We start from the raw sequence: 27,779 nt of genomic DNA, 5'->3' as shown, positions 1-27,779 counted from the left end.
TTTCTCTTGTTAATTCCTCAGTACATCTCGTCTCTAAAATACCGTTTAAATAATTTAAGAGACGCCTTAAAATGATTTTGAATTATTAAATCGGCAATGCGTGCAGCCACGTTAAACACTTATTCATACGCTACCCGAAAATCTGTACATCTCTTACATTTTTTTTATCGTTCCCCGATTGCAACGATACATGCAACAAATCCTGCATCGCCCACGCAATTTCACGCGGTCACGTCATCGTCGTTTGTCCGTCCGTTCGTTCGGACGACGCGTGTGCGTAATCGCCGTCGGGTCCAAAAAGGAAAAAAAAGCCGCGCCATAAAATCCGCACGCCCTTGTTCCTGCGCGCGATGTCACTCACTCCGTTGAAGGGATCATCCAGGGGACTCTCCCTTCATATCGCCCTTCTTCGGAGGGTGGCGTTTCTACGCTCACTGCCCGCCATGCACCCGCGATTAACATACGGCCGGCCGGCTTGCGTTGACGATGCCTTGATGAAGCAGAAAATCGAGGCTCCAAGTGACGGTCCATGTACAAAATAAGCTCGCTTACATGCCTTAAAAAACATTACGCAAAAGAGCAAATGATGACGGAGAGATTTCATATATTTATAAACGCCAGTTGCAAGAATTATTTGAAGAATTAATTCTTACATAGAATTCTATGTTGCGTTCTTTGGATTATATAGTTATATAATTATTATTATACATTTCCGTTATATTAGTTATTACCTACACTTACATTAGATCCTCTGCTTGTTATTTCAGAGCCTTGTTATTTTTATTATTATATACAGTTTCGCAACGTTTTCAAATTATAAAATAATCATTAAAATTGTTGTGTCCGATTATTAAGTCCTTAAAAGTATATGGAATATTTTCTATCTTCGATTTTAGATTATTGATTTAATTATCATATCTAAATATATACAAAAGAGTAAATAATAACACGAGAAATTTCGTATTTATAAATACCGGTCGCAAAGATTATTTAAACCGTTGCGTTTTAAACTATAGTTATGTTATTCACATTTATAATTATATACATGCCTACTATTGTTATACTTTATTATTATTAAATCCTCTTTTTTGTAATTTTGAAATCCTATTATGCTCACTAAAGAACACTAAAATTGTTCGATATATACGATTATTAAATATTATTTATTTATCAAATTAGATGTATTCTCTCTTGTCATTTTTGAAATATTCGTTATCCTATTATTGTAGAATTTCGCAATGGTTTTAGATCATAAAATAATAATCATTATTATTGAAATCGTCCCCAAATATTAATATCATAGAAGTTCATTGAGCTTTCCTATTCTCGATTTTAGGTTATTGATCTAATTATAACATACAATCAGACCCAAGCGTGCACTTCCATAGCGCGATCTAAATTATGATCAAAACGCAATGCCGCAGGAATTCCTGTGTCTAGCATATTAATTAGATTCATTGTTATGCTACGGTAATTCGCGTATTCATACGGATTATTCGACCGTTCAACATATGTTAAAACATATGTTGACATACAATTTTTAGGGCTATACAAGAAAAAAACATTTATCTGAGTTTCTTTTTTCTCTTTTTTTTTTTTTTAATAAATCCCTTCAATGTATAAAATCAGTATATTAAATTAATTAAATCTGTACATAGCTAGACATTAAGAAAAACGTTTAGTAGGATTAGTTATAGAATCTTGATTAAAAATGGACGAATTATAATAGAATAGAATTGTAGGTGAGAATTCTAGAATTCGAGTTGAGTTCACTGAAAAAAATACCATAAAAATCTTAATAAATATTTATTTAAATATTTTCAATTAAACGTTTACTTACAGTAAATAAGTATTTACTTAATAACAAGAAAATTTTGTTAAATTAACGTTTTTGTGTACCAAATAAATATTTATTTAAATTTATGATATTTTTTCTCAGTGTAATCGCAATTCTGATTGGTATAATCAAAATCTTTTGGGTTATTCATTTGTCTCAGCGTGTTGATATATACATTCATAATTTATGAATTATAACATAGTATAACAATTCCAGTTCCACTACGATACATCTTCGTAATTAATTAAATGATTTGACCGTTCGATAATAGATTAATAAAACAATAATTGACAGTTGGACATGGCAAGAGTAATCATGTCAGATATGAACATCTTTTGCCCCGCCTAGCGCCTAACTGGTCGTCCTGTAGAAAATAGAGATAAAGCGCATCTACTTTCGTCAGCTCTAAAGCCAGTTACGCCATTCTCGAAATTGATCGTGATTGATCGACTATTAATTTTTTATCTAATAACGAAGAGTGGCGCGACCGATAATGAACGCAGGCTAGTTAAAGCGCGAGGTGCTTATCGAAGTTTCACTAAAGTGATTATGCTCTCACCAGAAATTCGACGTAATGTCATCGAGTTTCGTTAAAATTCACTTATACGGAAAAATTATTAAGCCTTCATTCGCGTCTGAATCCGAATTTACTTTGTCCGAAAATTGCATTTTGCTACGGTGTTATAATATTTACTATTTAAAATTGAACTAAGTGAAAATTAAATCAAAGTTTTAGTGGCATCTGTTATTGAAAGAAACTCGATAAATGACGTTATTCAACAAATTATTTATCTAAGCATTGATTGATCTACTTTCAGTTCTTAATAAAAATATAAAACGGTACATAATTATTTTCTGCATGTAATATAAATACGAAATGATTTTGACACAAAAGACATTTAATTATTTAAACGGAACTACGTCGATCAAACTCTTATTACTCTACTTTGTGCTTATCAATGCGTGCGTAACGGTGAGTTTGTAACAATGCCGTTACGTGAGCTGGCTATCCTTAATATCCGAGCAGTTCGAATATATTTCGCCACACTATTATTCAGCCCGCTTTCTCCGACGGCCTGCACTTGTCCGTATAAAATCCTACTTTTCAGCATAAAAAAAGAATTCCACCGCCATCAAACAGCTTTTACGAGAGTCGTAAAGTTAGGGGGTGCAACGCCGGAGGGCTGCGTACGTATAGGTACATACCTATAGCTAGTTCGCGTGCATGTATCTGAAAAGGTACTGCTAGATGAAATAAAAAGGAAATTCAATAACGCGCAAACTAACGAAAACTCACACTTACGATATGTATTTCGAGAACGATTTCTCGTTTTACGCGGGGGAATAAACGTCCAAAAAATACCTGTAGTCACCACAGAAATTCTATACTCTACAGCTCCAAGCCTTTTACCGTGAGACGATACTTTTATGGAAAAACGAGTATCATATATCTCTTTTTACCTGATGGAGGAATAGCTACGGTATTTCTAGAGTTAAACGTGACGCAGTCGAGGATCAACGCCCATAAATCAAACCGGCCGCGGATTCGAGGCCTGCCGGCAACATGCGAGTTTGGCTGGGCAAACGAGAATGTATCCGTAGACGTCGTAAAATTGATATTTATCCTGGCTGGCATCCAGCACGGAAGCTGCGCCAGCTTTTCCGCGGATAATGCGCCGCGCGCGGCACGATTATATCGTTCCGGAAACGGCAGACGCCGGCTCCGGTTTTCCCGCTGTCCCTTTATTCACCTCTTTTCAGCCGCGGATTAGAAGGAGGTATGTATATGCACGTACGAGCAAAAATTGATATTCGCTCGTCGAAAGTCAGAAAATATCTTGAACGGCAAGACACTCGCGATCGATCAATTACTTTTGCCGCTTGACATATGGAGTATAATGTCGCGTTGAAAATAAGCGCGGTGTAAAAAGGTAAAATGCACGGAAAGCCTTCAATCTATATATTGAGCCGGGTTTTTTTTATGCTTTAATATACATACCATATAAGTTTCCTCGTGGTTGTAATTAATGTACAGTAAAAAAACTTTTTGTATTTGTATTTAAATTGGATTCTGTTAAAATTTTTGTGTTGAACTTTTAATATAAAGAGTTCATTTAAATCTCTCTCTCTCTCTCTTTCTCTCTCTAATTAATATTTGTGGGTTTTATTTAACTCTAATTGATATTTGTGGTTCATTTAATTCTAATTAATATTGTGGGTGAACCCGAATATCTTTTTCAATTACGTTATGAAAAATTGATTAGGTATAATAAATGTTTTTCATAATATTGTATAATTTAACTTACATAATTTTATTACTCGGATTTTGATTCTCAGAATGAAAATAATCATACATTTACGTTAACTTTGCAATGATTCATTAATTCAAAATACTGGACCCATGAATACCAATTAGGATTAACATATAATGTGATTGTGTTATTTGAATATTTTGTATTAAATTGATGTTTAAAATATCTTAGTGTTAAAATAACACAATTTATAAATAAAACAAGTAATGTAAAAATAATGTTCTTAAAATAAAAATTTCAGTACACGAATAAAATATGTTACTTCAATACATAATAAATATTAACTTTTTACTAAAGAAATATACTTCCACAATTTATTTAAAAATTGTATCAGTTGCTTTAATTATTGTGTTAATTTTTCACATAATATTATTTTCTAATATATTTATTTTATATTAAATTAACAAAAAGTTGACGCGGAAATGTCCAATTAGACGTCGACATAAATATTTTTCTTATTCCCGGCAATATGACATTCTGTTGCCGTTATCGTTATTAAAGAATGTGGAATATTATCGCGATTCGTACCAGTGACTTCTTCTGCGGAGTCAGGTTCGCCCTCGGCTATATCCCGGGATTATCGAATGTCATCGGGAGTCGATACCGCCGCGTAAGCTTTACTTCCGTAAAGTGCACAGGGTAATCCCGACGTGCCGTCGCGGCGTCGAACGCTATCGGTCGACTCCACGATTTCTCCCGCGATAACGGAATAATCTAACCTAGGCGGATTTTCCCCGGAGCAGAAAATTCCTGGAGACCGTCGGACACGCGACGCATTGCATCGTGTTCTTGAGATGTCGATAACTACGAGCGAGCGATTTCACCGAAGTCGACAGCGCAGCGCGAACAACCCGAGCAAACCTAATTCCCGATTTATGGACGGTCCGTCGATCTCTGTCCGTAGAATTTCATGTTACGATGTATAAATTCATTCGCGATGGAAAATCGCGTTATCATGTGTGACAGCGTGACACATGAATTAAATATTAAATGAGAATGCAATTAATGCAAATTGCAATGCTCGTGTATGTATATTATTACACTAAAAATAAATATTCAAGTCAATCGAATACATATACTTTTAAATCAATACAAAATATCAATTAAAAAAGTACATCTGGAGATAAATTAATATTTTCTTTATATTCTTCTTTAAAGCAATAATTATGCAAATATAAATGATAATTACGTAATTAGTCAATAATTATATAATTATAATTGCAATTATGTGATTACCAATAATTATTATATAATGACACAATACGTTTAAATTATTAAAAAGTGCGAAACTGTAACATAGCATTACTTTAGAAAAAAAAATTGATCAAGTGAAAAGCGCATGTTTTGCGAATGATATATCGACGACGCTTTCTCGCAAATTATCCGTGATTCGATCCTCATGTTACTGTGAAAGACGCAGAAACCGGAAATAGCTGCTATCACCTAAAGCACTATGTCGACAGGCACACCCACGACGTGCGATTCCGTGGAACAAAAAAGGAAAAAGAACGATTGTTGTCAGGATTCTCTACGCGAAGAAATTTTAATGACGTCGTAATTTAACCGTAATGTCATTCGTAATGTCATCCGAAATTTTCGGTTTCATGTAGTCCTCAGAAAAAAATTATACACTACAGAAAGTTTTGGCATTCTTCGAATTTCGGAGAAGAAGCCGCATTTCTCGATTTTTTTATGTGACGAAAAACATTTTTTTCTCAATGTGAAGAATGTAATTTTTATATATACAGTATGTCTTTAATACATATTTTCTATAATCAGGCATTATTAATTTTATTTTATATAAAGTCCAAATTATTTTTATAAATATATCTTTAACCAAAAGTTTTATGTGTTAAATTTTCTGATGAATTAATTTTTAAACATTATTTTGTGTTTTCATACAGTCTGCTAATCTAATATGTGCAACAGTTACAGAACATTTCAAGTGGAACACTAAACTTCGGACGACGAGCAGCTTTTTGAATATTTTATCCAGAACTACCAGCGGAGTGATAAAATATTAAGATCAACTCCCGATGTTTAGAACGAGAAGCAACGTGTAGCCGTAACTGGAGCAGGATTTTCGCAAAGAAAAATCAGAAAGATAGAAACACCTTTTCATGGTCACATAAAATACATTATTGTTTCTCATTTAAAAAACATCAAAATAAAAAGTAAATTTTCTCACCGTATATCAAATATGTATGATGTGATTTTATCCTTATATTTGTTATTCTTAAAATAAATCGTGTGTTTGGACTAAATTCATATATATTATTATAAATTTCACACTTATACTTATCGCTAATATTATATATTCAGATTTTTTGTGTTCGTTGCTGACTTTATTGAACGTTGATTTTGTATTACGTATGCTTGCTTATTACTGCTACTGAAACAATGGGTCTGTTCTTTATCAATGAACTCTCTGAACTGGTGCACACTGATGCAGTAAGTTGAAGTGAAACAAATATACATAGTTTGTTTCACTTCAACTTATTGCATCAATGTGCACCAGTTCAGAGAGTTCTTCGATGAAGAACAGACCTTTTACGTATTCGCGAGTTTTTCTAGCGATAAACTATTGACACCTCACGTCGCATCAATACACAATTTGCAACTTCGTTTTCCTCTTCTCTTGTTCGACAGTTACCTACTTCTCTGTACCGATATATATTGTACATCGCTCAATCGGCCTTTGTCAGTATATTCTCAGAATAAATCGTAAAAACACATATCTCTACTCTCTAAATTTTTGAAATGGAATCTCACTCTAAAGAGTGAAAATTGAGTCAGTATTGAAAAAGAGTGGCTCAATTTTCAATATTAAAGAGTGAGATTTCACTGTTCAGAGTGAGATTTACTTTAAAAGTTTTAGAGAGTAGTTTATCTCAATTCCAAACTAAAAGAATTTGATATGTAAAAATTTAGCTTGATGAAGATCTGATAATAATTTTGTTGAACCATCAAAATTATTACGTAGTAGGAATTACAAACATGATGAGTAATACTGCAAAAAGTTTTGTTATTCTAGCATGTACTCAGATTGAATTCAGGTCCATGAGAGACTTCGCTAATCCAAAATGACTGTGCAAATCAGTTATTTCTGCAGAAAAACACGTATTAAATAAACACTTAAATTATGAACTGATTAATTAAATATTATCAAATATTTTCTTGTGATGTGAAAATTTAGGCTTTCCGTAATCATGATAATTAATATAAGACAAATGTAGTTGATTTACTTGTCACAACAATCCACCGCATCTTCGCTTCAGCAAAATGAGTTTAAAAAAAAGGAGACGTATCGCTCTGAAGGGACGCGTCGGATGGACTTTGACGATCCGCCAACGAGAGAGGAAAATGCAACACCGGTATAATAATCGCCATGGTCGCTCTCGGTAGAGAGAGTCTCGTCGCGGCGGCGCGACAACGGCGACAGCGAATTTCACGGTCAATCGGGCCGCTTTCCTTCCACAACTCGCCGGCGCGGTCTCTCCTCTTGATTTCGGGCGCACGTGTGAACGCGCGTACGACGCGCGCTGCCTGGGACAATGTATGATTCATTTCACGGCTCGTTAGCGAAAACCGCCGCGCGTTCGTTTGGTCGCGCTTCGCTGAGCGTGCCGGAAGGGAGAGCGCAAAAGAATGCCATCCTCTCTCGGAGAGCTTTCCGAGCCACCTACGAACATACATGCCAATACATGCGTCGTCGCAAAGCCAACTATAATCCTAGAGTACGCTGTGTAAGACCGATTTACACACCCTACTAGCCGGCTCGAGGTTTCGGCCGAGTAACCTGACTCGGCGGACCTCGAATGTGTCAATACATGCTCGACCACTCATTCGAGTACTCGCGTGTGTACATATGCACGTCCGAAAGTCGTCTCAGCTGCCACTAGTGTATGTAAACTGGGCATTACGAGACACCAAACACGCACTTTTTTCCTTTTGCAACCCCAGAAATCCCTGTGCTGCACCCTCAGAACTGTTTATCTCGCTAAGCGCATGTCGTGTCACGCAAAGTATCACATGGTCTATATTCTTATATCTATGTCGCATATACTGTAGAATTTTTGTTATGTGATATCTTTCGACTCCATAGATGCTAACCACAAAAAAATCTGTTTAAAAAAAGAAAAAATATACGCCAAGTGCATAAAACAGGTATTGAACTTCTTAATCAAAAACGGATATGAAATAATAAATTAACCAAGTATTTTTTATTATGCAAGACACATAAGACAGACCGAAAATGGTTTAAATTAGTGTATATCAATACACACCAATATACCAATACAAATTTTTGATGAATGCATGAACTTAATATTAAGATTCGACTTAGAAATAGTATCCCTTCTCAGTATCAAATTAATTATTTTTCAGTTTAATTAATTTTATTAGTTTATTTTATTAGTTTATTTAATTTTTTATTTAATTTAATTTAATTTAATTTAATTTTATTGAAAATGACTAATTACATATTTTATTGTTTAACGAAAATTCTTTTTGACTCTTTAATCGCCCTTGACATCATTTTGTTTATTAATTTAATTTATTTTTTGCATGTAGGCATTGTGCAGCAACTTTGGACAAAAGCTTTACATGTATATGTCACACGTACGACTGAAAAAACCTTAAAATAGTCCCTTTTCTCGGTCTTTAAATCTCGGTATCGGCTGCATCAATGTTATTTAGACTGGTCGCAATCGAAAGATACCGATGACATTATATAATAAAATTGTTTTATTATTTAGATTTTTGATTGGGCTTTTAATTTCCGAGTAATTTTAATCTAAAATTTGTAGATGTCAAAACTCCAGATAATGCTAATGGTAGCGTCGCGAATTTGGCAGCGACACGATCATATATGAAATGACGTTCACACGTCAAGTCAAGCGATCAAATCAAACGATTTTAATTTTTATGCACTTGGCGTAGCGACGCTATCGCGTCACTTGATTTTCATTTATCGTTTTATTTAATTATCTAATTACGTATTTAGTGCCTTCAGATGTTTCTGACAATGAGAGAATCGAATAAATAAAATGTAGATTTTTCTTACGTTCTATCTATCACTGCGTAATAAAACTAAATACACAGTAAAAAATATTTTGCATTTACCATATGTTAAAACCGGTACATTCAAATCTTTATTAAAATTTTATGTTGAATCTTTAACACATCCAAGTTAATTAAAAATAATAAGATTATGTTATTCGAATATATCATACTTTGTATAAATTGATATTCCACATTTTAGTGTCAAAATAATATAATCTATGAGTAAGTAAATCAATATATAAAACTTAAAATTAATGTATTTGAAAACATAAGTTCTAAGATAAATATATAAAATATTTGTTAATTTAACCTATTATAAATGTTAATTTTCTTGAAGTAATATCCTTTCACAATTTGCTTATAAATCGTCAATATTATATTTTTGTGTTAAGTTTTTTTATACAATATTTGTGTTACCTTCCAACATATTTGTCTTTCCTAGTAGCAATTTATTGACGATATATTGGTTAAACATTAAGGATATTTTGAAGCAATATTGAGTCAATAATTGTGCTACTAAGATCATAATTAAATTAATACATGAATTGATCGAGTGGACTGTTTTAGACACGGACATACGTTAAATTAAAAAAATTTTCTAACTGTGTAAAAGAATCGAATAAATAAAGTGAAATATAAATTTAAAAAATTTTGTTTATCACTATATAATACATCACTATATATCAATCACTATATATACGTATGAAACTGAATGTAACGCTATCATTAATATACTATACAATATTTTCTAACAATCGGTGTAATAACATAATAACGTCAAGTTATTTTATTCGAGTGGTAAAGTATCATCCATTTGTTAGCTAGGTAACCGAAGATTAACGGACTTTCTGAAGCTGAAGTGCGCATCGATCAATCGCGGTGAAGTTCTGCAAACAGGCGTGGCGGCAGCAATTACCGGCTTCGTTTATCGCGACTCGTCGCTGAAGTGCGCGCTCCGAGTATGGGGTGCTCTGTTGAACGACAACGTCAAATGCGTCGGCAACGCAAGGGTGAGATGCATCTTTGGGTGCGCCCGTATCCCCCCACATATTTATTCCGTCGGGATCTTTTGCGGCATGTCGCCCCTCGTTCGTGCACAACAACCCTCGAATGCAACTCCGACTGTTCGCTTTTTTTTTCCCCTGTTCTTTCTTTTTCGTTTATATTTTTTTTAAACCAACAGCTCATGCATGTGTCCCCTTTTGTAGTAAATGCTCACAAGCGGAAGTTTGTTGTGGAGGGTTTACCAATGGAAGGTGCAAGGTGCGTTTAAATGAGCACCGGCAATTTGCTATGAAACCCCCACGGTGCATCGGACACACAGCGGTCTTCTGTATTTTCGCACGCAAATTCGCGGCACGTCGATCGCGATTATTTAATTAATCGACCACGGCGGACATGACTACTTCCAATTTAACAAACGTCGCGTAACATAAATGTTTGTGATAACATCGCACTATCGTTATATTAAACTGTTCCGAATTATATTGATTGATAATAAATAAATAAAATCTCTCCGCTATATATATATATATATATATTTTTTTTTTTCATTATATATAGTGACCTATACTTATATTACTTATATACTTATATTACTGAATAAATAATTTTCAACGCTGACAATTACATCAAAAACATATAGCAAAATGTAAAGCAATAAGATTTATTAATTGTGACGTCGATTTTGTATTCAGTGGCCTATAAAACCTTTATGTTTAATAAAACACGATTATAAGCTATTTAATAAATCATCAATGACCTAATTAATTCTTCTGCAATAAACCCCATATTAAATCATGAATATCTTATTAACCATAACTAACACTAAAAATTTTTTTCAGGATTGAGAGTGTCATAATAATATACTTAATTTTGATTGAAATAAAACTTCTCGAATACGTCACATATCACAGTTTATGATGTAACAAAATATGTAAAAGTAGTTATTTTTGTAGCTTTAAATGGAAAATCCTCAAATTTGAAACGTAATGGAACAATTCAGATATCAGATTCAAATTAAGCATTCAAAAAATTACGGGAAATAACTAGTCTGATATTCTTTTTTTGCCAAAAAGTGTGATCAATCACAACGGTAATTGGACGTCTACCGTCTGTGCTAAATAAATTCATTTTACTGCATGGAATATACAAGTTAAAATATAACTTTAATTTTCAACAATAAAGATAATTTTCGAAAGATTTCTTATAATTCAAATATCTGCGAAAAAAGAAAATTATGTTCCTCTAATAAGGATCGGCACTGTAATTAGTATGCTTGTATTTAATTTGTTATATATTCAGTTTCTTTCAGAGAATTTTCGATGACAATTTTGTACCACCAGCTGTACATCTCAACAGATTAAAATTCTTCTTTTCACGATTGTGTTTTACGAGACGGTGGTTTCGATCATCAGGTGTCGCGATAGTGAAATTTACGCTCTTGTTATATGCGACGCGAGAATGGCAAAGAGTATAAATCTCATTTGATTAACGGCAGGCGCTTAAGACTGACGCTGACGAGCCCTGTAAGGGCTACGACACCCGGAAGGTCGCACAGATATGAGAAGCGACGAAATGACACGCCATTCATCGAAATCCGCGGATTTACGGCGCGCCTTTTATGTCAAACGAGCTGCAAATCCTCCTGATGAAACAAATATAACGTATAAGATGAAGCATATGCTATCCCCCTGTATAAAAAATTTCTGTGTCATAAAGAAAGTAATTCCGTGTAATGGAATTGGCAGTTGTATATATTTTTATGAAATAAAATTTTCTTTTTATTGACGAAAAAGATACGAACTAAATTAAGATAGAAAACACAGATTAGTTCACGTTTCTAAATTATAATTATTAAAATTATAAACTGACTAAAAAAAAGGTTTTTAGTTTATGTTCATTGAATATCCATAAGTAATATTCGAGAGAAAAGTAAAGAAAAAAGTCGAGAAAAAAATATTTTTATTATTATTAATTTTATTAATTGATCTTATAACAATAAAATCAATTAAGACTCCTTACAATTCAAAAAAAAAATTGGAGAGGACAAAGAGCAATAGTATTTTTTTTTATTAATTGACTCTTATCGATTTATATCGTATCGATTATTCATATCGTAATCCAGTTAGATAAAAATATTCGATAATTATTGAGTATTTTAGATAATTTCGCGTTGTTGGTATATAATTTTAGAATGGATTAAAGCGGAAAATTTGTAATTGAAGTTGATTTAGCTTCTCCATTTATCTTCATTTTTCATGTCAAAATTTATTATTTTATCCTCAGATGAGGATCCCGATGGTGTTATCAGTCACTGCAACTTTCTTTCTGCTATCATTGCAGCGACAAGGATAGAAACGAAATGTTGCAATGTTCCTGACGACAATTCGCGGGACACATTCAGCGTGTTTCTCAGGATCTATTGTTGCGGAACGATTCACTTTACCTCAGAAAGAGGCAGTATTACTTGCCGCCAAAAGAAAAAGCAATTGTCACTCTATATCCTTCCTGTCCTTCCACACACTGCCCTTTGTCATCTCCTCGACTGGTCAAACCGGATACGTTAGTGAATGAACGAAATCGTTTTCGTCGTCGATCGGCAGTAATACCAATCGTTCTCAGCGAAACTCTGTTCGAGAAGCCGCTTTCAGGATCGATGCTCGAATTCAATTCTTGTCACGGACGTAAATGGATCTCTGTGATTTATTTATAAATCACAGAGATCTAAATAAAGGTCGCAAAAAAAAGTGGAAGGAAAGAGAGAAAGAACGTGCACTAATACAAAAAAAAAAACAATTTTACTAAAATAATAGTAAGAAGCAAGAACTTATAAGAGTCGGTTAAAAATTATTTAAATTGTATAAATCAAGACATAAAATATTATTTTAACAAAAAATATAAAAAATATGATTACAGAACACTACATATTACATGTTTCGGTCCGTGATTTGGACCATCTTCAGATGATAAAAGTTATAATTATTTTAAACGTTGATAAGTCGATCATGAGTCAATTTCAGAACAATATCAACCACATCTTAAATAATTTTATACTTTTCATATATATATATGTCTACGTTTTAATCTAAATGTTCAAGGAATCGTTATTTGTTTTACGACAAAATTGTTAAACGGAAGAAGATAACTTTTCTTTGATTGATATGACTGTCAAGACGTTACAAACAAACGTTCTGACAATCGTTTGCAAGCAACTCTTGTATCATTCGGAGAAAGGATTGAACTTCTATTGTTCTGAAACTGACTGATCGACTTATCAATGTTTAGTATAATTGTAACTTTTATCATCTGAAGACGGTCCAAACCACGGACTGAAACATGTAATGTAATGTTCTATACTCATATTCTTTATATTTTTTGTTAAAATAATATTTTATGTTTTAACTTATATAATTTAAATAATTTCTAACTGACTCTTATATGTCCTTGCTTCTTACTATTATTTTTGAAAGACAAGAGTACCTTACTTTTCATTTATTTTGATTTTACTAAAATAGATAAAAATTTAGCTAAATACAGTCTAAAAATAATTTTGTTGGAATAATTATAAAAATTAATTATCAACGAATAATCATTAATGAGTTAATTAATTGCGATGATTTATTTCTTTTTTATTCCGTCGAGGAAGATTAGGAGAAAGTAGCTAAAATGTACGTGTTTTATCATATAACTAAATTGATTTTTATAAGATGATTAATGCCCGTTTCATCAATATAAATTAATTTTAATCTCGATTCAACTTTATCTTTTTGTAATTCTTAGAACTAGAAAGAAAATAAGTTAGTTAAATCAAGACTTAATTAAACAGCATTAATATATAGAAGCAGATATAAATTTCAAATATGATTTTTTAATAATATTTAAATATTAAATCTTATAGGACCGTACATGTGAGAAACACAACCAATAAGAAAATGCCTTTAACGGTCGAGCTGAATCTTAAGTGCTAATTATAATTCCGTGTAAATTTATATATTACGTATGTAGTCTTTTAAACCGCGCGTCGAATAATTTTTCTTGAAACGTCACTCTACGAAACTACCGCATGATTTTTTAAATATCAGTTTAGTCTTTTGTATTAATACGTAACGCACTAATAGCGCACCAGTTGCTGCACAAAATGTTAAATTTCTAGATTTTTAATTAGAACGCTCAAAAACACAGTGAACTTGGAAGTCCATAATTATTTTTATTTCATAAAATTGTTTCCAGATTTATATCCAGCTGAATTTTTTAATGATAAAATCTTTATTTTCCGCCGTGAAGATTTCTTGTAGAATGTAATATTAAATGCAACAGAAATAATTAGCTAAATAATATATTTAAATAATATATTTAAAATATATGTATATTTAAATATTTACGTAATAAAGTAATTATTGCATCGCGATAAAATAATTATATTATCTGCATCAAATTATATACATACAAATTTCAAGCACGGAATTTCAAATGTTATCGATGCACGTATCATTTGTTTATCGGTCTTCTATTATTGCATCGTATTATAACGCTTCTACATTTGGAAGCCCTATCGAGTGATCTATCCAATTCAATTTATCCCTCCTTATCAAATAATGTCCATCTAGAATTGCTGCTGGAAACGCGAAAATACAGTTGCGCGAAATCCTATCTGCCGTCTCGTAGATAAAAGGATCGATTCCACTTGGTAAGATAAAGAAACATCATCTACCGCTAACAACGACTCTATCACCGTATTATTGCGCAATGCAAGACATAAAATTGTTTGAACAACCGTGTTTGCGATCCGACTTCCTTGAGCTCGGTTCGTTTGCTTTCCTGATTTCACTGCGAAACAGCTGCATGCGTTCCACTGTACTTCTTGATTCACATATGTGTAGGTACATTATGTTTGGCAAACAAAACTTGGAAAGTGGAGCTCGTGGTGACAAATATTTTTCTCTATATTCATGTGATACATCAAACACCACTTATTTCATTTGTTAATTGATGAATTTTCATCAATTTTTTATGTCGACAAATATTGTCGGTATAATTATAAAATTTATGTCTCTGTGCAGTTAAATTTATTAATATTTGTTTTTATCAATATAGTTCAATTTTAATCTCGGCTCAACTCTGCTAAGAACCAGAAAATGATGACGTCAGTGAGAATAAAATTAAGTTACATTAGTTGAAATGAGTGTGAGAGTTAAAATAAGAAAACTTGGTGTAATATTTTAGGCTCTATCATTAATGCAACCAATAATGAAAATTTAATTATAAATTTGTTTTCACTAACTAATTATGAATCTGTTTTAACGAAGAGATGCAGAGCATATAGAAAATAAAATATAATAAAATATAATAGTATTAACAAAAAATGCACGTAAAATACGAAAATCATAAAAAATTAATTTAATTAAATAATGGATACAAATTTTTATAATATTTTTCCTACATGATATTAAATTTTACATAAATTTTCGTATTTTTAAGATAGAAAAAAAATCGCCCAACGTGGGGCTCGAACCCACGACCCTGAGATTAAGAGTCTCATGCTCTACCGACTGAGCTAGCCGGGCTGTTGCAGGAATGTGCAGTTTTCATCTAGATAAGGCAACTCACCTGAGTTTCAAATACATAGAAAGAATGATTTCACAAACGTGTCTAAAAAATTAATTAGATACAATTTCAAAATAATTATGTAGGATGCTCAAGCATAATAAGCAATGCTATAAAAAGTTATGAGTATTCTGCAAAATTATTTCTGGATTTTATTGAATATTTAGATATTTTAGTAAAACTTTTAGTATATAATCAAGAAAATTGAGAAATTTATAATATATGCTTTATTTGTAGAAATTACACGATTTCTACAAATTTAACTAATACCATTATTCGCTTAGAGCTTTTATTATCTAATATTTAGTCCTAATTAGGTACTTTAATTTTCAAACAGAATACACACATTCACATATTATACCAGTAGTACAAACAAAATATTAATTAATTCAATTATATGTAATGAGAATGAGAACAAAATTATTCGCATATACATATAGTAGCTTTCGTAATATTCATTCTCAATTACTTAAATACATCTGTTGTTCAATAATTGTGTATTATAATATTTAATTAAAAGATCGTAAAATTGTGCAAAACTGCAAAGAATAAAATATTATAATTGAATAAAAGCAGTCTTATCGCATATAATACATTTTCCTTTATCGCGTGATGTAAACACGACTCGCACATAAAAAGAAAGTCTAATAAGGCCATAAGTACGGACCATAAGCGAAACTACCGCCAGACACTTCCCCTAATAATTAATGCCACAAGTGTCGCAGAATTACTGATCGTAACATCGTCGTGTATACGATGTTCCTTGAGAAAAATGTCTGACTATAATTTTTAACGTTCTTCCCCCCATATGCTATAAATTCTTTTTATTAATATCTTCAATATTTGCCAACGTCCTCAATTGTTAATTAACATGTTTCATCAATTAGATAAGATCTCGGATAAAATACAATTTAAATATTCGTTAATATGAAATATGTAATATGAGAAAGGAAGAGAGAGAGAGAGAGAGAGAGAGAAAAGAAATTAAATTATTGGTAAATTTTGCAATAATATTACAAATTAAGTAATTAATAAGGAAAATATTTAACTAACTAATTAACTGTATGTTTTTAGTTGTTTCCTTTTCCACGTTACAAATTTAATTTAATATTTCTAATATTTCTTAACGTCTTAAATTGTCAATAATCATGTCTCACTAATTAAAATGTAATTTAAATATTTGTTAATATTAAATATATAATATAATCGAAAATTATATTTATAAAGTTCTTCGAAAGCATTAAGTAATAAATGTAATATTAAATATAAATTTAATATTATATGTTTTGTTATGTATTCATTCCTTCTCTTTCTCTCTCTCTCTCTCTCTCTCTCTCTCTCTCTCTCTCTCTCTCTTATTATGTTACATATTTAATATTAATGAACATTTAAATTGTATCTTAATTGATGTAACATGTTATTATATAATTTTTAAATATGTAAATTATTTTGAGTCCTTTCCTATTATTTTAAAAATTGTCATATATTTTTTTCTAATAGAAGATAAATGAATATTATCGATAGGGCAAATTCTGTTGAAGCGCCCCTACACATTTTTCAAGACACCCTGTATACTCCGACAATTGTACAAGCGAATACGTATTATAAATCGCGTCTAACGTGCAAATTGCTATCTGGTCCCTTTTAAACACTTCAGCCGCATTTAAACCCCCGCCGATGCTTTCTATCGGAAACACACGTGAATTTACATTAAGCCGCCATAGGATATGCGGCAGCGGTAAATCCACGGAACGACAGTAAGCATTGCCATGTGGCGTATTGTGTTGCAGTAGAATAATCGATCCGCGCGCGCAACGCCATAACTCCCCTGCCGTCTTTTTGGCGCGTCCCGTCTTTTAGAACCCCTTTCGTCGTATCTCACGGAGCTTTCTAGCCTAGAGTTACCGCGCCGCTGTAGGATAAACACCGATTCCAGCGACCACGCCACGCTGTAAACCGCTCTAAGCCATGGAGGCGTCCTCGCGTTATCGATTGTTGCAGAGTGCCAGGCATTATAGTTACGTGAATTCGGGCTTGGTTTGTTGAAATCGAGGCGCATGCGTATAAGGTGAAAGTCTTTCTCTCTCTTTCTTGTAATAAAATTAATGTTAACTGTGTTTATTTCTTCGCAAGGTGTCTATGACCGAGGTGTTTACATACAGAAAAGTACTTAATGTACGTAATTACAATACTTATTTTAAGTATTTTTCGTATATGTATCCGCATTTATCATGAAGTCAACACAAACATCAAATTTATTCAACATATATTCTGAATAGTAAGTTTGATATTTTTCAATCGTGATTACTAAATTAATATAAATTCGATTTGTTTGCTACATAAAATCGTTTTCTCGATCAATTTTATAATATTGTTCAAAAGAAAATAAATTCTCATTTTAAGTACAAAATAATGAGTTTTTCTAAAATTTAAAATAAGTATATTTTAAGATTATATTATCAAGAAAATATTATTTGTTAATGATAACGTCATATATTGTATTTGAAAGGAAGAAAATAAATTGAATAATCATATCTTTTAGCAATAAAAAAAAAAAGATAAATTAATTAGTAGTTTTTTTTAACATGGCTGGAGACACTACCGGCGTCTCCTGATTTTTCTGTATACATAATCTGTTGTTATATATATATATATTTTCAGATATATATATAGTATTAATATATATATAGTTTTGACTATATAATATTTTAAGTATATCTTAAGATGCTAATGCAGCCCTTTAATTGGTTCATGACATTTTAAGATTGTACTTAAGATAATTTTAAATAGATAATAATCGATTAATATTGACCCATATATAATAAATTTTTTAATTTGCTTTAATAATTTGGAAATGGATTTTTTATAAAAAAATTTTTATAAAAATTTAAAAACAATTGTCATTTATTATAATTTTTATAGTATCTTAAAGAAAAAGTCAAATCAAATAAAAGGAGAAATTACAAAAATAAGAATTCTCCCCGACGGGGAATCGAACCCCGGTCTCCCGCGTGACAGGCGGGGATACTAACCACTATACTATCGAGGACTTGTTGAGACGAAGCTTCCTAGTAAACAGCAAAATCGAACATACTATAATATCATTGATATTGTAATGTATAAAATGTTTTTAACATTATAAATTAAAAATCATAAGTATAAATTCAAAATTTGTCGTTCGTTATAGTTAATTATATAATTAAAAATATGATTATAACTGAGCTGAATTAACATAAAAAACTATCAAAACATAATTTTATTTTTAATTAATTTTAATTTCAAATTTTAACTATCTATGTCAATTTATAATATAACAGAAGTTGACATTAAATAAATAAAAAAATTAAAGTCTAATTTTTTAAAGGTATTGCATTCTAATTTTTTATTCTAATGTATCAAACATCAAATAATATAACAAATATCTATATCATGTATTATACAATCCGAATATCGCAATTTAATGTTATACTATTTTATAATATATCTATTTTAATAATAACATAAAAGACACATTTAACTTATATTGTTAATGTATATATATTAATTGCGATTTTTTTTTAGTCAATGTATTGTGGATGCTGAGATAAAAAACTCGATTTATTTAAAAAAATTAAAAAAACATCTAATATTATGTAATATAATTATTTCTTTATAATTATATTAAATCTGAAACATTGTAAAAAAAAAGTTCGACGAGGATGGGATTCGAACCCACGCGTGCAGAGCACATTGGATTAGCAGTCCAACGCCTTAACCACTCGGCCACCTCGTCTTCTTGAACATTTTTGGTCTAATATACAGATCATAATGCATCTCAAATCTGTCCATTATTCCATTATTTTTTAAATAAAACAATAACAACCGATTTAAAAAAAAATATTATTTTTCAATCCTCTACATATAACATATTTTTATTATATAAGAAATAACAGTTCCTTCTATAAATAAATATTATTTATTATATTCAAATAAATTTATATGTATAAAAAATTACTTAATTTTATATTATTCTAAATAATTTATAAAAATTAAATTATCTACAAGATTTTTCTGATCATATCGAAAAGTAGCGAAGTAATAATAAACTTATCGATTCTATTTAAAAAATTTAGTATTTGTCTAACGTCTTTAGCTCCTGTTATTACTTTTTCTCGTAATTATTTAACTTATTATTGTAATATATCGTGCTATATAGGCAAAGTTATACGTTAAAATCAATATCAGTCCACAACTCTTAGTAATACTTATTTAACAACGATGTATATTTTATTGTCATATGGATTACTGTGTTTATATATAAAATCTAATTGGCAAAGAAACGATAAATGAAGCTGTAGCTCCTTCTCAACGCGCGTGTCGATAAATTGAAAGGAATGAATGTGTGTAATGTAATCCTAGTAATAAGCCCTTTAACCGTGATTGCCATGGCCGCTGAAACTTTTATTACAAAAGTTTCAGTCAATTTGATAGCCAAGAAAGTATTACAAGATCCCGATTATTATACTTGTATGCGTGCCGAAATGGAATTACCACCTCCGCAGCGATAAATTCATAATTATGTTGGACCCTAGATATAATCCGGCAGGTTCTCTATTCATCACGACCTTACAAAAAATTTATAAAGTTAGAATTACTTTTTAATAAGGTACATTGCGTATAATAAGCGAAAAAAGTTTCACTAGTTAGACTTTAATAATGTTTTCGTTTATATTGTCGGTACAAACTTATCACTTTAAAATATTTGAAAAATGCAAAACTTTCTTTTCTTTCCTGCTCAATGTACATTCCTGTGCAAGTAAAATATTTTATATTAAATTTTATTATGAAAAAAGGATAGAAAAGAAGTATCATAAAGATTGTAAAATTGTCCTTCAAGTTTCTGAATTTTTTGTTATAATTCATCTATTCTTAATTACAAATAAAATTTAAGAAATATTAGAAAAAAAATTTAGAAATATTAATTAGAATTCTCATTGAAGAGAAACGCACCAAAAAATTCTGATTATGTCAGAATTCTGATTATCTTAATTAGAATTACTGTACATAGATTCAATCAGAACATTCTGAATTGTCCATTTCCAGCCAGAACTCCAATTAACGTAATCAGATTCTTTTTCCAATGCGATAAATATTAAGTTATATAATCAGAGTACATAATTATCGGTTGCCGAGATTTGACAAGGAATTCTGTGATGAAAACGCAAACGGACGCACGTGCATGAGAATAAAAGCAGAGAAGAGACTACCGTTTCCAGTCAATTAATACCGATATAATCATCTTGTCTGTGAACTGACAAGAGTATACGCGGTTTAGCGTCGTAATCGTATTAGTGTCGATGCGTTCACCACCGGATTGAATTTCGATTAGTTCGAGTTGATAAACCAATTATATCGTTCGTCATTGTTGTTCGCGACACAGACGAATTCGATCAAAAACGATGTACAAATCTCTCAGTTCGTATGTCTACATCTTTAAACACTTTTTATGTAAAAAATTATAAATATCCGAACTTTCAAACGAATGTTATATGTGTACCCACATATATATGAATGTGGACATTTTTACACGCAGATAAGATCAAAAGATATATGGCGATGAATCAGATCGAAGGTCGACTATAAATAGCTTGAGAGAAATGAGATTATTCTTCAGCGTTACACTAAAAGAAAAGTTTTAATATTTGTGTGACTATAATTAAATCATTAGATGACAAAATATAACAGTTAGAAGCTTTATTCTTATAATAATTACTGCTATAATAATAATAATTATTATTATTATTATAATGTTAATGATAATAGTTATGTTTATTTATAGTTTTATATATCAAAAAGAGAAATATATATTGTCTCCAAAAAAGACTATAAGACTTCATAGTTTTTTTTTTTAGATAATATCTTCTTTTTGGTATATAGAACTATAAATAAAATTACTATTATTAACTATTATAGCAGTGATAGCTATAAAAATAGAGCTTCTCACAATTATAGTCACAAATATTAAAAACGTTTTTTTTCCAGTATAGATTCTCGTTTATCCTATCGGAGAAATTTGAAACAAATTAAACTGTTCGATAATCAATATTTGATGCATTATTTAAAATTGCATAATGTGACGTTTATAAGAAAGCAGAGCGAAAAAAAATGAATATTACAGATTAAAAACGAGATAGTACAACAACAACATATAGTGCTTGCATGGTCTTGTTTGTGCTTGTAGAATTCGACTCGATACTCCGAAATTCCGTGGCGATCGCAGGTATTCGTCGGTAGAATTCCGCGGCAGCGACATGGCATCGTCACGATTAATCGAAGCCGCGAAACGACAGATGGGACAGAAATTACCCATGGGGACACCCGGCCCGATGCGAGCAGGTGCGTTTCTCTAATTCTACGTCGCGGAGTGCACGCGATATCATGAATAATGCAGCCGTGCATTATCGCGACGCGCGAGAAGGTGCGAGAGCGGTGAAGTGCCACTTAACAAGAACCGATGATCAATGCAAACGCGTCTAAATAATTACATATGCGTGTCAAGTGCAGGGTCGGGCCTACCGTGAAACAAGTGAAACGGCAATTTCACGAAAGCTTCTCAGTAATCGCTTATTTTAAATTCTTTCGTCAATTTGCTACGCTAAAAACCCATGTAAAAAGGGGAGTAGACTTTCTTTCATTTTAGATCAAATATTCTTTCTGTATAATTTATAATTTTAAAGATGAATTTTTAAAATCAATATTTAAAACTTTAATTGATAACGATCTACTGTATATTTGAGAAAAACACTTTCTCTTCTAAAGTATCAAAAATTTAACTACAAAATGTATTAAATCTTAATATTTTTTAAATAGCATATTTTAAGTAAACATAAACTTGCAATAAATATTTACTCGATAAAAAAATGATAGTTAAAACAAATTAATGACTTTTGCATCAAATAAATATTACCTTTAGTAAATGTTTATTCAGAAATATTCAAACAAATATTTATTGAAATTTAGTATTTTTCTTTTTTGTGGAAATTTGGAACCAAAAATAATTTTATTGGGTCATCAAAATATTTAATTATGTTGAACGCTTTTTGAACGTCAATATAACGCAATGCTGCAAAAAGTTTTAATATTCTTGCAACTAATTAAATGTCCTACATAATTATTGTAATGTTCCAAACAAAATTGTTTTTAAATCTATCAGAATCCTTTTTAGCTTCTTTAATAAAACCAAATAGTTTTGTTCCGTAAGATAAAGAATATACATTTGATGCCAAGATAAAATGCAGCTGTTTATAAAAAAATAAAATATATTAATAATAAAATTAGCACTTATTTAATAAAAGATTGGATTCTGACATAAAATAGGATAAGAAGTCAAACCGAGCATATTGCAATTAGCCTGCTGACCGATTCGAATTAGTAAGCTCCTGTTTCAAGAGGAATTGCTTAAAATGGCAGCTGCTCCTTAATTGCAGTATTGCAGAGCAACGAGTCGCTTCAGTGGATACTTAGTGAATATCTGCACTCAAGAATGTTATGCGTCTGATAAATCTGAGTTTCGACGAAGCGCAGCCGGCTCACTTTAAATTACTCCTTCGTAGGGAATTTATCGACGTCATTTGAACAACTTACGTTCAAATCAACGTGTTAATCGTGTCTACTTAATTAATTTCAAATTTAATCCTTAAATGTAAGAATACTAAGTACCAATTTTATGAATTGAAAATATAAAAGACAATAAATGATTTAAGACTTGATATTCTTCCAATATTTATGGCGTTTGATTATATATATTTCTAAAAGTATATTTTTTTACGATATTATTTGGTTAGTCAATTCTCTATTAAGTTAAAAAATAATTTCTCCTTTTTCTGAAAAATTGAATATTTGAGTTATGTCAGTTTTAAAGTAAGAGAATAATCACGTATATTAGGGCTCATCTACAATAGTCGCATCGTCTGTATCGCAGGTTGTAAACTTGTTAGCTTACAATCTGCTAATCTGATGCATCAATATTAAAACTGACCCATGACACAGCTTATGTGACTGTTACAGATAAGGCCTTACACTTAATTTTTGCCGTCCAAGAAAATTAAATCTCGAAGAAATCAAAGGTTTTCTTTTTTATATATAATATTTTTCAAAAAGGAGGCACCTGATCGAGCATCGATATAATTCCACCGAAAGTAATTTTATTTGTAAACTTGAATACCGGTAGAAATAAAACGTTATCGTGTATGTTATACGAGTATATATTGGGTTAGAGAAAAAGTTCTGCGGTTTTTGTTAGTTCAAAACCATATATACAATATCTTCGTTAAAAATGAACAAAATTTTAATTAGAAAAAGGTTTTAAAGCATGAAATCTCTACTTTCAAAAAGTTTTTATAATTCTTTAGTTCATGTAAATTTAGTAATTTTTACATATAGAAAATTATTACATATAGAAAGTAATTTTATTTGTAAACTTGAATACCGGTAGAAATAAAACGTTATCGTGTATGTTATACGAGTATATATTGGGTTAGAGAAAAAGTTCTGCGGTTTTTGTTAGTTCAAAACCATATATACAATATCTTCGTTAAAAATGAACAAAATTTTAATTAGAAAAAGGTTTTAAAGCATGAAATCTCTACTTTCAAAAAGTTTTTATAATTCTTTAGTTCATGTAAATTTAGTAATTTTTACATATAGAAAATTACAAGCTGAAAAAAGGAAAACGTTTTTTCTTACTTTGTGGATCTATTATGTACCAAAAAAGAATTTGCAAAAATTTAACATGAAAGCTTAAAGTTTTCCTAAAATTTGTTTCAAAAAATGTTCCCACGATTTTTTTGTTTCTCTCGAGTTATTCGCGAGTTAAATAATGAAACATTTTGATTTTAGAATATATTAGATGAAAAATTTTGTGTTATATACTGAAGATGATCACCTTAAGAACCGAAACGTTTATAATTATGTAATTTTTATTATTATTAAGTGCACTATTTTTTCGCTACTTTGAACCAGCGTGTGGTATATGCTCCTTTTTCTTACTTTTCATAACTCCATTAAAACTCATCGTACCGCAATGAAAAAATCAGACTCTTAAAGCTGAAACTTTGCTCTATCAAATGATATAATCGCTAATTTTTTAAATGTATAATATTCAATTATAAAGTAATAAAATATCACAGAACGTTTCCTCCAATTCAATATATAAAGTACCAATGTTACGCAGCTGAATCTTTTTATAGAGTAGCGAGTATCGAGACGTATCCTCACGCATTGTAAAAGCATGATTTATGTAGCAACACGTGCCACATCTCGCGCGCACCCGATCTTCCCCTTCGGCCTGTCTCGTCGCCTTAACTCGATGGTATCGCGATAATTGCTCGATGCTCGAGTAAACAGATTCGCGTTAGCTCCTTATAAGGCACGAGACTTTATATTCACGGGGCTATGTATATAAATGCGCGCAAGCATACGTCGCACGATATCTGCATTCAATCAAACCCCCTCGGTGCGATTGGTCAATCGCTGGGAAACCAACCGGGCCCCGAGACACGTCGGACGTGTCTCGTTTCGAAATTGCGTAATTGAAATCGCGAAGAGATGCCTGATAAAATTTCACGGGTGCTATACATTCCCTCGTCAAAGGGACGTCGCGTCGTGCCCGAAACTCGTATACATTGTTCACACCGTCGATCCTCACACATTCGCAACACGTCAGGCTCCCTCGCTTATCTTGTCATAATAAACGTGGTTAATGGCTATGCAGATCACTTTACGACACGGTTCAATTGACGCGATAAACATAGACGCCAAGATTGTAATTGCAATATCGATGGTAAACTATATACTTAACATTCAAATTAAAGAATTATTACATTAGAAAAAAATTATCTGTCTTTAAACTATTATAACTCTGTGAAAAAATCGTACAATAATTAAAGCTCCAAAAAAAATTTTTGCAATTCCATAAATTTGCAAAAATGTGTAAGATTTAAATCCTCATAGATTTTTCTTCCTATAGTGTAAAATAACTTATGAAGATGAAAATAAAGGCGTGGCTTTTCAAAAATAATCTCAGAAGAGACTGTTGTATAATTTTTTTCACAAAATTCTAATTGTTCAACAATTGTTTGCAGAAATGTATTAATCCTTTAATTTAAGTGTATATTTGAGAAAATTTACAACGTTCGCCAATTTCATTTTCTTTTCTTTTACAGTAAAAATATTAAGAGTTATTATTATTAAATTATAATTAATATTTTTGTGACCCCCTGCTAAAATACATTTCGGTAATTAAATATAAAAAAACTACAATAATAAGATAGAATTTTGAAATTTCAAAGATAAAAAATTATGGATAGTACATGTAATATTATAAAATTATGATTTATGTTAAAGAAATCGCATTTTTCTTATTCATAACCTACTTAAATTACATTAGTCAATGGCATCGTTGCAATAAATTGTAGTATATATTTCATGTATGTTATGATATATCTGCCACAATTTCAGTCAACGATTTCCCTATATATGTGAACATTTCGACTCATGTACGTTGTACTTTCCCGATAATAATATACATAGTCCAACTATTTCACATTGGAAATCGCAAACTGTCCATGCTATCGAATCCATTTGTGTCGACGGCGCGAGAATTATTTCCATGTATGCATGGTGAATGCACGTTCATAGAAATTCAACCATTCCCACGGAGGTGTAAATTCTATAGTTCGTAAAGAGTGATTGCAATCGAATGACTCAGAATTTATCTAGAAACACCAACGTTAGAGCGAATGTCTCGTCGAAGATTCGATTTCGTCGTTCTTTTTTAAGAAATATCTTAAAAATATCTCTATCCTTGTCACTCTTTTCTAAAAAAAATTTCTGTGCGAATTTGGACAAAGAATAAACAAAACTGTTTGTGATTTTAGTGATTTTTAACAACAAATAAGACAATGTGAAGAGCAATCCGAGAATCGTCGCAGGAATTAATTAAGAATTAATACATGAAACAATTAAAAATATAATTGAAACATTTCAAATTGTGTACATATCACGACATGTTTCGGCTCTTGGATTGAGCCATCTTCAGAACAATGGAATTACAATGTTTTCATATTAATGTTGTGATATGAAAACATTGATGTTAAATGGGTGACTCTCCGAGAGATCAAAATCGCTAACAGAAGATTGATAAACCGAATGTTGGCAAGTTCGATAATCTAATTTGATATTATATTGGATTATAAATATAGATATAATAATTATGCGTATTTCCTTTGTATTAATTAAACAACTTACCCAGACAGTACTCATGATGTGTTATTACAATATATTGTATTGAAATTATTTAACGGAGATGAATTAAGATTCAGCCGTTTGTCGTGCTGAGAATCAAATATAAGTCACAATCATGTTATCGATGATGAATAAAAAAAGGATTAGTCACAATTTTTAGAAGTCAGAAATTAATAAGAAATAAACGGAGTCAAAAATTGAGAACTACACGATTTGACTAACTAACAACGATTGCGCAATATTCTACTGTTAATGTTCTTGGTGCTGCAAAGTCAAATGTTGTTTATAATCGGTATATATCCTTTGTGGAGGGCTCCTGTATCTGTTTGTAGATTTAAGCTGTTCTTTTGTCTCTTGATATTCACCATCTCAAAAATTATTCTTTTAACATAGCAAGGTTCTTAATCTAAAATTTCAATATTGTTCCATTGGAAGTCAGGATCAAGTTTTATTCTATGATCGGTTATGACAGAACCAGCAGACGTATTCCATCTGTGATTTCGATGTTCTGAAATTCTTGTTTTTAATTGTTTGCTTGTCTGTCCAACGTACGTTGCATCACAATATTTGCAATTTATTTTATAAACTACGTTATTTTTTGATAACTGGAAACATGGATCTTCGTGAACCTTGATATATTTTTGTAATTTGTTTAGACTGTGGAACGCAATTCTGAC

The 27,779-nt window shown here is 31.1% G+C and overlaps 3 non-coding genes across 3 annotated transcripts; all 3 read right to left on the bottom strand.

Moving 5' to 3' along the window:
- Positions 1–15,706: 15,706 nt before the first annotated feature.
- Positions 15,707–15,779, bottom strand: TRNAK-CUU (transfer RNA lysine (anticodon CUU)). The gene has a single exon. It is a non-coding gene; the product is annotated as a tRNA-Lys (tRNA).
- A 3,017-nt stretch (positions 15,780–18,796) lies between these two features.
- TRNAD-GUC (transfer RNA aspartic acid (anticodon GUC)) lies at positions 18,797–18,868 on the bottom strand. The gene has a single exon. It is a non-coding gene; the product is annotated as a tRNA-Asp (tRNA).
- Positions 18,869–19,509: 641 nt separating this feature from the next.
- On the bottom strand, positions 19,510–19,591 carry TRNAS-GCU (transfer RNA serine (anticodon GCU)). The gene has a single exon. It is a non-coding gene; the product is annotated as a tRNA-Ser (tRNA).
- Between the last annotated feature and the right edge of the window lie 8,188 nt (positions 19,592–27,779).

The sequence above is a fragment of the Cyphomyrmex costatus genome, unplaced genomic scaffold (genome assembly GCF_001594065.2).
Source record: "Cyphomyrmex costatus isolate MS0001 unplaced genomic scaffold, Ccosl1.0 scaffold80, whole genome shotgun sequence".
Lineage (NCBI taxonomy): Eukaryota > Metazoa > Arthropoda > Insecta > Hymenoptera > Formicidae > Cyphomyrmex > Cyphomyrmex costatus.
This window is presented reverse-complemented; position numbering and strand designations above follow the sequence as displayed.